The sequence below is a fragment of the Rhinatrema bivittatum genome, chromosome 6 (assembly GCF_901001135.1).
Source record: "Rhinatrema bivittatum chromosome 6, aRhiBiv1.1, whole genome shotgun sequence".
Lineage (NCBI taxonomy): Eukaryota > Metazoa > Chordata > Amphibia > Gymnophiona > Rhinatrematidae > Rhinatrema > Rhinatrema bivittatum.
The window spans coordinates 41,094,611-41,107,195 of NC_042620.1; the positions used below are offsets into that span (position 1 = coordinate 41,094,611).

The 12,585-nt window shown below is 43.5% G+C and overlaps 1 long non-coding RNA gene across 2 annotated transcripts in view; it reads right to left on the reverse strand.

Annotated features, from left to right (window-relative positions):
* The window catches only part of LOC115093192, a 40,198-nt gene that overhangs the window by 8,879 nt on the left and 18,734 nt on the right, over nt 1-12,585 (reverse strand). For both annotated transcript variants that reach the window (XR_003857209.1, XR_003857208.1), the window contains exon 3: nt 2,280-2,305. This is a non-coding gene — a long non-coding RNA (uncharacterized LOC115093192). The remainder of the gene's footprint in view (nt 1-2,279; nt 2,306-12,585) is intronic.

Consider the following 12,585-nt stretch of genomic DNA (forward strand, 5'->3'; position numbering starts at 1 on the left):
GTAATTATAGGATGTTAGGTACATTATTGGAAGTTACCACCCAAGAAAAAAATCATCGGCTCAGTGTGCTGCGGAAATCAAAAAAGCAAACAGAATGTTAGGAATTATTAGGAAGGGAATGGTGAATAAAACAGAGAATGTCATAATGCCTCTGTATTGCTCCATGGTGAGACCACACCTTGAGTACTGTGTACAATTCTGGTCATCTCATCTCAAAAACGATATAATTGCAATGGAGAAGGTACAGAGAAGGGCAACCAAAATGATAAAGGGGATGGAACAGCTCCCCATATGAGGAAAGGCTAAAGAAGCTATGGCTGTTCAGCTTGGGGAAGAAGACGGCAGAGGGGGAATATGATAGAGTTCTACAAAATCATGAGAGGACTAGAACGAGTAAATGTGAATTGATTGTTTACTCTTTCAAATAATAGAAGGACTAGGGGGCACTCCATGAAGTTAGCAAATATCACATTTAAAACAAATCAGAGGAAATTCTTTTTCATTCAACGCACAATTAAGCTCTGGAATTCAAGGCCAGAGGATATGGTTAAGACAGTTAGCTTAGCTGGGTTTAAAAAAAGGTTTGGACAAATTCCTAGTGAAGAAGTACATAAACTGCTATTAGCTTTCCCTCCAATGCTGTAACACTTATTTTTCCATTGTTCCATGCTATCCATATCAGTTCGGCCCTGACATGCCATTCATTCCTAGTGTGGACGAGAGAAAAAAAATATATATAAATGTTTTTTGTACCTGCTGGTTGGGGGGGGGGGCAGCACTGACAAAGCCCCCCTGGAACTGCCCTTTGTCATGGGCACAGGCTGTTCGGCACATGTTTGCTGGCCTGGTTTAGGAATGGCTTGAGAAGAAGCCGTCCAAGCTCCAGTGCAGCTCAGTCAGCAGCAGAGCTAAGAGAGTCTGACTTCTTTTAAAAACAAAAAAAAAGTTATTTTGGTTTTTTTTTTCTCCTGTAGCCACAGCCAGGGTTTAACATGGGCCATGGGAGAGCCCTGCCCTGACTTGCTTAACTGAAAGGAAAACCCGGAAAACGGCCCCCGGGAAAATCATTTCAAAACAATTATTTGGGGCAGGAGTGGTGATGGGGCGCCCAGCACATGCCCCCATCACATCTGCAAAGGAAGTTTGGGCATATCCTTGTGAGCAGGGAATGCCCCTGGAGGAGGGCCTTCAGAGTACTCAGGAATCTGACCCCTGTTTTAACTGCCCCCACCCACCCAGCGCACTTAACAGAGGAGGAGTTACTTCTATCAATTGCAGGCGGTAGCCGGATAGGGTAGCTTCATAGGGTAGCTTCGTGGGCTCATGGAAGTGAACTACCCAGCGTAGAAATACCAGGGATGTGAAGTGACAAACGCCTGGAGATGTCTGAGATACCACACAGCCACTTTTAAAAAATGGCTAAATATTAATCAGAAGCGGCTGGCACCCGTGCCACGGAACGGGGGTCTGTGAAAACCTTTTAGAAGTGGTGCTGCTTTTGCAATGCGACCGGAGCAGGGATCTGCTTTCTGGGGGACAAAGGATAAAAAGGATGAGAGGGAGAAGACAAGTGTGGCTGCACTAGGGCAGAAGCGCTGTACTGGCCCTGCCATATTCCAAGAGAAACCAAAGAACCTGGCGTATTCAACCACCAATTTAAAGGGGAACAGCCAAAGAGATCAGTCTATTAGCAGCTGTAGTACGGGCCTTAGGAATATTGAGAGACACACAAGGTTTTTTTTTTTGACTGGACATTAATCCAATCCTGGTTCCTTGTGCCAAGGTAAGGGGATAGGAGATTTAATGATAAAGTCTCTGCTAGGATCGTGGTGCTATTTTATCTGTCTTAAAGGGCAAGGGGGAGATCTGTGAAGGTGGATGTGTACTGTGCCCATTTAAATAATATTCAAGATGGATACATTTTTGCTTATTCCTTTATTATGCTTAGCTAGCACATCAGTTTAATTAGCTTGCAGAAGATTTTCGGTTGCCGGGGAGCTAGTCTCCCTCATTGATTTGTATAGTCAGGGAGTAGGAAATCTTGAAGGAGAAACCGACCTCCGCTGCCATCGGACTTTATCGCTCAGAGGAGCCTGCCACATAGAGACCACCACACCCAAGCTGCTACCTGAATGGACCACCAGAGAAAAAAGTGTGCATAGCGACAACCAGGACATAGACACGACATCCGGCCAGTCTAGCACCATTTTCTGAGCTCCAGTAGGAAAGCAGCACAAAAATTGCCCACCCCCACCCCACCACCCCCCAAAGATACTTACCTCCAGGGACGCTGTATGTGGAGAGCCTGTAAAGGAAAAAAAGACGATGCAGTTTTGAGAATATAACACTGGTTAGAGTAAAATAAAGAGATACGCGATTATAAATCTTATCTGATGCTTAGCTGGACATGGGATAAGATTTCCATGAGAAAAAGAATATAATTATGTTTTTCAAGATATTTTCTGTAGACAAAACGAGTTAGAATTGTTTGAAATCTATAACTGTGGTTTAAGTATATGTAAGAGAAAACGCCAGGTCTTTTCTGGAAAATATTTGTTGAAATTAAGTTCAAATATCTCTTATGTTGTTCATTGCTGGACTGTTAAATAGTTTTTTCTGTTTATCCTACTAAAATGAAACTGTTAAAACATTTTTTTACAGCAAGAATGATTTATTACAAAGGTTTGTGTTTGGGCCCGACATTCTCCTTCCAGGATGTTTTCCTAACCTTCTTTTCATCCCTGCCGTCCCTTCATAACCCCGGGAGACAGACTGGGTGGGTCACACAAAGAAGACTTTTCAGAGGTTACCCCCCTGAAGGGAACATCCTGAGTTCCAACCCTACCATCTCATCCCCACCACTACTACCACTACTACTTAGTACATGATATACGCAATGCTGAACAAACAACACACAAGAGAGAGTCCCTACTCCAGAGAGCTTACAATCCAATCAAAAGACTTGGAGAGTTACATATAGTAAGACAATGCTTAAAATGACTTAGTTAATGAGGCTGAAGGTAGGCTATCAGCCTAGGACACCCAAGGGCAAGGGACTCCGCCCTGAGGTGGTTACATCAAGAGCATTAGATCTAAAAGCATAATTAGGCTCCGGAATGTGTTGCCAGAGAATGTGGTGAAAACTGTTAGTATAGCTGGGTTTAAAAAAGGTTTGGACAAGTTCCTGGAAGAAAAGTCCATAAGCCATTATTAAATTGGACTTGAGGACATCCACAACTTATACCTGGGATAAACAGAATGGGATTCATCAACCTTTTGAGATCCTGCCAGGTACTTGTAGCCTGGATTGGCCACTGTTGGAAAGAGGATACTGGGATTGATGGACCCTTGGTCTGACCCAATACGGCATATCTGATCTTCTTATGTTCTTACATTTTGTGCTTTTTCCCGTGCAGAAGGTCCCCAGTTTGATTCCTGGATCCGGTCTTCTGCACCCCAGATTGGTTGGGGCTGTGGAGGCAGCGCTCACAGTCCCTAGGAGAGGGAGGGGGTCGTGCCATTTGTTAGGAGTTACTCCTGGTGGCCGGATTTAAAGGCCTATAATACAGGGATCTGGAAAGCAGCATCGTGTGCAACTCCCAGTCTCTAGACCCTTACTGCAAAGACCAGATAAGGAACAAGACCATTACAAAGAGGGGAAAGACCTCTGGGTGGTTATGAATGAAGGGAGATTCATGATCCCCAGCACTGGTTCCCAATGATCTGGAAGTAGAAAAAGAAAGGAGGAACCCATGGGCCAAAATAAGAAACATAAGATGGTTGGGACAGACATGGAGCAGAGTAGTAAGGGAAGGGGGTTGAGCGGGTGGGCAACAAGTAGGAGAAATGAGGGAAGGGTCTTTGAGCATTGCTCTATCATTTGAAGCTTTAGAGGGGCAAAAGGAGGAAAAATACAAGCCAATGTGCAGTCATCGACAGTAAGCTTTCTAGAGGGCTGGCGTAATCTTCATGATGCAGCCACAGTTACAACTGGATAATCGGGATTTCCCCAGAATGCCCTGACCCACTCCCCAGGCTAGATGGATAACTTTTAGCAGAACAGCAAGTTATTCGGCTGCCTGAGCTTAGCCGGACGAATGGCGCCAAATATCAGCCTATAAGATTGTAAGGGGGTTGAGATGGATGAAGCGGGGACACACCCGAATGGCTGAAGGTTCCCAGAAAAGTGCTGAGGGTTATGGCGAAGTGAAGTAACGTGATCAGTGTATTTGCCGTTATTTAGGGCCAGGTTAAAGTTTTGGGCAACATTTGGTGACTTTTGAGCAGCTTGTGAATTTCCCCTGGAATTTTTCATAAACTTGAATGTATAAGTTTGGCACATCCTTAACAATGAAATACCCAGCAATGAGGAGAAGGAGGAAAAGTGAAGCTCATGTAACAAATACAACAAAATGAAATAGAGATTAGTTAGAAGCAGGGCTACATTTGCATTTCATGCACCTCTGAGTGAAGGATCTTCAGTGCCCTTCCCCCTGCCTACAGCTGACATTCAGGCTTTCCATAAAAAAAAAAATAAGTGAAACCATTTGGGTGGGGGAGGGATTCCCCTGTGAAGAGATGGATGGGGACGTGGTTAGTGGCAGCAGCTCAGGAAGTTATCAGCTATTCCAAGATGACAGCTATGATCTCCTTCAACCTCTCCCCCTTCATGCCCACCACTATTCTTCTCTCAAGTTCTCTCCCCCCACTTTATCCCCACCATTCTTTCTCTCTCTCTCTCTCTCTCTCTCTCTCAAAACCTTCCTGCCTCATCCCTACCAGTTTCTTTCTCTCAGCCTCCCCTCATTTCCACCAGTCTGTCTTTCTCAACTTCTCTACCTTGTCCACCAGTTGCTCTCTCTCTCTCATGCACCTCAGTCTCTCTCATCCTGCCCTCTTATCCCCACCAGTCTCTCAAGCCGGTAGGTGAGTTCCTTGGGGATGCCTGAGCCAGCATTGGCCTGCTCTCTTCCTCTTGGTAGAGGGTTTGTAATGCAGCAGCTCTTCTTCCATTCCTCCTCAGTCGAGGATCAACTCCAGCAGTTCCTGTCACCTTCTCAGTGAATCAGGTGGTCAGAACCCCTCCCAATGGTGCTGCTACCATGCTAGTTGGCACATACTCAGTGGGGCAATGCTTTGTTGGGCCACTGGTGGGTGGGAAGATTTCTTTGGGGGCATTCAGTTATATAACAGTCATCTTGTTCTGGCAGTCTGTGAAGGAGTGGCCCTACTTCCCCTCCTTAACCTGTGCTGGATCAGGCATCTAGCCTGGTCCACCTTAAATCCTACAGGGAAAGAGAGCTCTATGGGCGGGACCCTGCTAGGGCAGGATAAGTGTGTGAGCCCGGCTGGGATCAGGAGGCCCCGCATCTCCAGGATTAGGAGCTCCTGACCTTCACTGGAAAAAAGTATTGTATATTACACTGCTAAGAAGGTAGGCAGTATACTGATGTTTGTGTTTGAATTTGATAATAAAATTTAATTTGCATGAAGAAAGGCTGGAGTCAGCGTGGTTCCTGCTCCAGCCTGTGAAGATTTGCTTGGCTATCCTTATACAGTCTCAGTGATTTCTTTGCAGCTGCCATGGTTCTACCTCCACCACATGCAGTCATGCTGAGTATTCTGTTGTGGTTATGCAGCCATGATGGTCCCTATTGAAGCTCCACCTCAGAATTCCTTTCTGCCAATAATGGTGCATGTGTACCACCAACTGACTGCATTTTGTCAGGAATACATTGCATGCTATGTCTTGCCCTCATTGCTTTAGCAGTAGTCATGAACAATGAGAAACAATCCCTTGTCGTACCTCGTATGGGTTATATAGGCAGACGTCTGCATTTTGCGGGCTGGCCCGACCCGAACCCATGGGCCGGGTCGGGTTCAAAATATTTCAGTGCGGGTTGGGTCGGACAGAAGAACTTCCATGGGGCGATGCGGGTCCTGCGGGCTGAAAAATGTTTTACTGGTTTTGGTCTGTTTTATTTTGTTTCTGGGTTCACTCATCGCAAGTTTAAATACATTTCGAATAACTGGCAGGGAATAGTTACAGGATATTTCATATTTGCAGCCTGCATCATGTTCTGACTCTGAAGAAAAATTGCTTTTGTGATATATGAAAAGACGGTTTCTGTATGTAGACGACGACTATAGATTGCCATTAATAACATCACGTTGACTATTCAAATCAGCCTAAAAATCAGAAGGGGGAGGGGCGCAGAATTGTGCTTTGGCCTAGAGCGTAGAAATGTGCAAATCCGGCCCTGCACACACCTCTTAGATGGAAGAACCCAAGGCATTGTGCTCCCTGGATAGACATCAGATGTTATTTATTTAAAAATGTATCTCCCCTTCCATAGTTCAGGGCAAGGTACAAAAAAAAACTCTAAAAAAAGTAAAAATAAACTTAAAATAACATGTAAGCATCAAAGGACATGCAGCTTTACATCAGAATTTGTAGGTGAGCTGGAAAAAGTGGATCTTAAGGGTCTTTTTAAAGAGCTTTTAATCTCAAATCAGGTGGTAGAGAATTTAATGCGGTGGGGCCAGCAACTGAAAAGGTAACTTAATAAGTCTCATCCAAGTGCATGTATTTGAAGGATGGAACATCAAGGAGACCCTGATTTGATAATCGTAATGTCCGAGTTGGTGTGTAAATCTTCAATGTAGCAGTGAGTGAAGGCAAAGATATATTGTTGAGCGTGCTATGTATGATCATTGCAAGTTTGTACTGTATCTGATATGTGATAGGAAGCCAGTGCAGAGAAAATGATACAAGAGTGATGTGGTCCCAAATAGGGATATCAGTGAGGAGACAAGCGGCAGAATTCTGCAATATCTGTAAAGGGCGTATGATGTTTGAGGGGAGCCCAACATAAAGTGAGTTACAGTAGTCCATACCTGAAAAAAAGTAATGCAAGAAGCACTGTGCAAAATCTGGGAGATCCAAAATAGATTTCAAGTGATGGTGTAGATGAAGTTTATGAAAAGCAGATTGAGTAACAGCCTAATGAGAATGTGCATAGATAGAGAGGGATCAACAAGAATTCCAAGATTATGCACCTTGTTTGTGATGGGTATGAAATGACCATTAAAGGAGAGTTTTTCCAGAAGATTGAAGAAGGATAACGGGATAGCATCATAAGTTCAGTTTCGCCAATCTTGAGGGAAGGTTTATTTTGATGAAGGCATTTGTGTATTGAAGAGAGGCAAAGAGAGATAAATTGTTCCATGAGTGCCCATGAAGATTGTAGAGGAAAAAAGAATTGTATGCCAGCCACATACAATTTGTGGTGTACCCCAAGGCTTTCAAGCAGCTGGCATAAAGGGTCAAATAAATGTTAAAATAGAAGAGCTGGGGTATTCCAGACAAAAGTATGTGTCAAGAGGAAGAAACTGACCCAACTGTCAATTGTTGCATGTGATCAGTCAGATAAAAAAAGAACCATGAGAGACCATTCCCAGAAAGACCCAAGGAAGTCAAGTGAGAGACTAGAAAATAGTGATCAACAGTATCAAAAACCGAGGAAATATCGGGGGCGGGACCGGGGGCGTGGCGCCGGCCCCGGGCCGGGGCCACGCCCCCGGCGCCACACCCCCGTCTCCATTCCCTCCGAGGCCGCTCCGATTTCGGAGCGGCCTCGGAGGGAACGGAGACAGGCTGCACAGCTCGGCGCATGCCAGCTGCCCAAAATCGGCAGCCTTGTGCACGCCGATCCAGGATTTTAGAAGATACGCGCGGCTACGCGCGTATCTTATAAAATCCAGCGTACTTTTGTTTGCGCCTGCTGTGCAAACAAAAGTACGCGATCGCGCAGTTTTTAAAAATCTACCCCAATGGGGTAGATTTGCACATTTCTACGCTCTAGGCCAAGTGCGCGATTGCGTACTTTTGTTTGCGCAGCAGGCGCAAACAAAAGTACGCTGGATTTTATAAGATACGCGCGTAGCCGCGCGTATCTTCTAAAATCCTGGAACGGTGCGCGCAAGGCTGCCGATTTTGGGCAGCCGGCGCGCGCCGAGCCGCGCAGCCTGTCTCCGTTCCCTCCGAGGCCGCTCTGAAATCGGAGCGGCCTCGGAGGAAACTTTCTTTCGCCCTCCCCTCACCTTCCCCTCCCTTCCCCTACCTAACCCACCCCCCCGGCCCTATCTAACCCCCCCCCTTACCTTTATCCATGGATTTACGCCTCCTGGAAGGAGATGTAAATCCACGCGCGCCAGCGGGCTGCTGGCGCGCCGAGACCCGACCCAGGGGCAGTTCCGGAGGGCGCGGACACGCCCCCAGAACGCCCCGGGCCGGCGCCATGCCCCCGGTCCCGCCCCCGAAACGCCTCGCACCGCCCCCAAAACGCCGCGTCGATCGGCCCCGCCCCTGACACGCCCCCTTCCAAAAACCCCGGGACCTACGCACATCCCGGGGTTCTGCGCGCGCCGGCGGCCTATGGAAAATAGGCGCGCCGGCGCGCAAGGCCCTGCTCGCGTAAATCCGGGCGGATTTAGGCGAGCAGGGCTCTGAAAATCCGCCCCAATAGAAGTAGCGTTTCAGTGTTATGAAATTTATGAAATCCAAATTGGTATTGATTGAGGATGGTATGAGAATCAAGGAAGAAGAACTATTACTGCAATACAATATTCTTTGTAATCTTTGTTAAATATGAAAGGGATAAGATGGGACGATAGTTTGAGAGATCAGCAGTGGATGTTTTAAGAATGGGGCAAACTGAAGCTCTCTTTAATGTTTTTGGAAAAGTACCGGAAGGGAAGGAAGACTTTACAAATTTGGTATTGAATTCTATGGATTCCTCATTTATGAGTTTTAATAAAGCAGTGGAACAAGGATTCAGTGAACTAGTGGTGATATTTAGTCTATTAATGACTTGAATGACCTTCGGTTGTGATATCTCATCAAAATTGTCCCATGTCATTCTTCTAAGCAAAGGCTGTCAATAAGTAGGTTATGATTGCTTGAGAAAGTCTTATGTACAGTAGTTATTTTGCAGTAAATAAGTTGCAAATGTTTCTGCCAGATTTCTGCTTGGTATAGGTATTCTATTAACTTTCTGACAGAATGGCACTTTAAATGATAAAGGAAGAGGTATATTTATGTTTCTGTCTTACTGATTTTATTACTGTTCTATTTGTCAAGTATTTTTATGATTTTTATGGTTTTATGTATTTATGTTTTATTGACTTTATGAATGTTGATATGGAAACCACCTAGGAATTTTGATAAGTGGTATACAAATTTTGAATAAATAAATAAATGTATATGCTGCACAATGCATAGCAAAATGGGGGCAGATTCAGAAGTAAGCTACGGAAATATTTCTTTACAGAGAGGGTAGTGGATGCATGGAACAGCCTCCTTTAGGAAGTGGTGGAGACAAAGACAATATCTGAATTTTAAAAAAGCATGGGATAAACATAGAAGATCTCTGAGGTAATTGTAGGGATTGTTAAGTTAAATAGTTGGTGTGATAAGCAGACTAGATAAACTATATGGTCTTCTGTTGTCATGTTTCTATGTTTCTATGTTTCTAAAATATTCAGAGGAGGATTATAGTTAAGGTTAAGGGAATGGGTTAATTATTGCCATCTGGACAGGACATCAAAAGCATCATTAAGCTCATATGTAGTTATAGTAATGGCTTATATTATAGACCACATTGTCACCTCTTCTTTTTCATGTACCATACAGGCATACAAGATACTAGGTGATTGTAGATATCCATGACATCCACATATAAATGAACACACCTGCAAACAGAGAACATACTAATGGCAGTTATGTCTCGTAGTATCCTTGGCTAGAAGCCACAATTTTAAAACAAATTGCTCTAACAGGTGTGACATGCCACCAGGCAATCTTCTGATGAAGGCTAAATGTCTACAAAACTGGTCATAAAACAGGAGAGCCATTAGATCAACCCTACACATCTATATAAATCACAAATCAATTTATGATGGGTCAAGTGGGAAGGAACTCAGATCACATATTCTACCCTTCCTGCGTTGACAGCCCTTTATTAAAATTCTTTACCAAATCCTCTCTATTATCAGGAGGAAAAACCTTTTAACTTCTTGTGCAGGAGCACCCTTTTGGTCACTTATGCTGCTCTTATGTGGTACCACTCACAAGATTTCCCTCCACTATGCTTTGTTACTGTTTCCTACCTGGGCCATGAACTGGGTGGGTAGGCAAAGTCAGTTTTTATAGGGGGGAACCAGTAGAAAATAATAAGACATCTGTAGCTTTCTTTAAGTAGCATAGGATTCTCATTACTATCCACTCCTCACAGCCTTAGATTGTAAGGGGCAAAGGTCAGGTGGGTTCTGACAGCCTGCCTTCACCTTTGCTCATGGATGTATTGCAGTGAAGAAGCCACAGTGTATCAGCAGGGTTTGAGTACCTAGTGAATAGTCAGCAGAGGAGCAGGAAGACTGTGCCTCTGTGTACTTTTGAGACAGGTAAGCCTTCCCTCACTGTTTTAATAACTGCCATAGTGCAATGACAGGGAGCAGAAGCATCAGGCAGATGGAAATTAGTTAAAAAATAAAATGAGTTAATCTGTTGGATGCTCAGGAAGAATGGTTGTCCGAGGATAAGGCTGTTAAAGGATTCATAACAATGTTTCTTAGCTACAGAAAAAAAAATAGGAACTTTAAGTAGTGAATGACAACCTAAGCATCGCCTAACTTAGATTTCTTGGCGAGCCACCATTGCTTGCATCATCTGTTTGGCTTTTGTTCTTCCCCATAAGTTTCAGATGCCATCACATTTTCTTAGGTAAGGTTTAAGGCAGGGGTTAAATACTTTTTATCCTTTGCCATTTTCATCCTTTTGTCAGCAGAAGAAAATACTGCTCCTACAGCTGAAGAAGCAACCAAAAGAGGAGCAAAGACCTTGCAGCAGTGGCTGCCGAGAAAGAGAGGCAACAAACAAAGATTTGTTGCCTCTCTTTGTTGCCTAAATATCATTTGTTGGCCTTTCTATACCAACTGAGTAAGGTGGGTGGGCCTGCATGCCTCTCTTTCTCTAGAATTGGAATACTCTTATAAAAGCCAAAAGTCCACAACAAGCAACAAACAAAGATTTGGCTAAAGAGAACTCTATATGTGTTCTCTAGCAACCATCATACATGGCCACAGTAAGCTAAGTGGCTTATATATGCAAGCTCGTATGGCTACTGGGCTTGAATAATCATCGGTTGCTGAGAATCTTAGAAAGTGCTACTACTAGGTGCCAAACAACTACCGTGTGAGCACTTATCTGATTCTACATGTAGAAGATTTATGCATATAACCCTGAAGGGCTGCTGCCCTTTCTAAGATTCTCAGCAACCGATGATTATTCAAGCCCAGTAGCCATACGAGCTTGCATATATAAGCCACTTAGCTTACTGTGGCCATGTATGATGGTTGCTAGAGAACACATGTATGATGGTTGCTAGAGAACACATATAGAGTTCTCTTTAGCCAAATCTTTGTTTGTTGCTTGTTGTGGACTTTTGGCTTTTATAAGAGTATTCCAATTCTAGAGAAAGAGAGGCATGCAGGCCCACCCACCTTACTCAGTTGGTATAGAAAGGCCAACAAATGATATTTAGTCTTTTTATAATATGCAAATAAAAGTATTAGTTTGCTGATATTCATTTATTTATAAATTTGTATCCCACTGATCCACAAAACCCATTTGTTTAGTGTTTTGTGGTATGAAGGAAATGTTATGACTGTTCTATTACCAGTAATGGTGTGGTATATGCGTGCAACAACTTGTGTTTGAGGTTTGATTGTATATAGAAATGCTACCTTATGCTATGAGTAGTCAGTGTGGGTGGGTCCTGCTTGCTAACATACTAGTGCAGTTTGCCAGTACTGTATGTGTCTTTTGTTAGTCCTGTGGATCCATAGACCCATGAAAGTGTGCTTTATATTAAAGATGTGCATACTATATGTGACAAAGGGTTTAACCTAGATCTACAAAATGAGTATAGTGCAAGTATGAGTGTGCAATGTATAACTGAATGAGTGTAAGAAAAAAGCGAGACTACAGATGGTCTTGAAATGAAAGTCACACATACTTAAAACACAGAGAGATGGTGTGACTGTTCTTTAGGCTTCCATAAGAGTTAGGATAAGGCAAAGATGTTTTTAAAAGGCAAGTGCTGTAGTCCATGCTACGAAATGTTGAACTGGCCCTACAAAAGTGCTTTTTAATATGTAAAATTTAAGCAGGTACTAAAATGGGGAAGGATGTAAAAGGATTTTGATGGGCTTATCCGCTAGAGTAAAAGAAGAGGATTTAATTTCAGATAGTTTTACCAGTGACGAAATCACTCCTATAGGAAAGAACAGAAGCCACACTGCTGTGGCAGTGCTCTAGCCTGAGTAATTCCAACCTCAATTAGGAATAAATATATTTACTGCTAGAGACAAATAGAAGATGCATATGTATTTAAATGAATAAGCCTTTGTGGATATGTTTCTGGGCAGAGTAGAATTTGTTAATTGTCTACGATGGTTCCAACTATATGTTCTGAATATTCTTTTTATGGCTTATGATGAATATTTTCTTTGGTTTTATTTTTT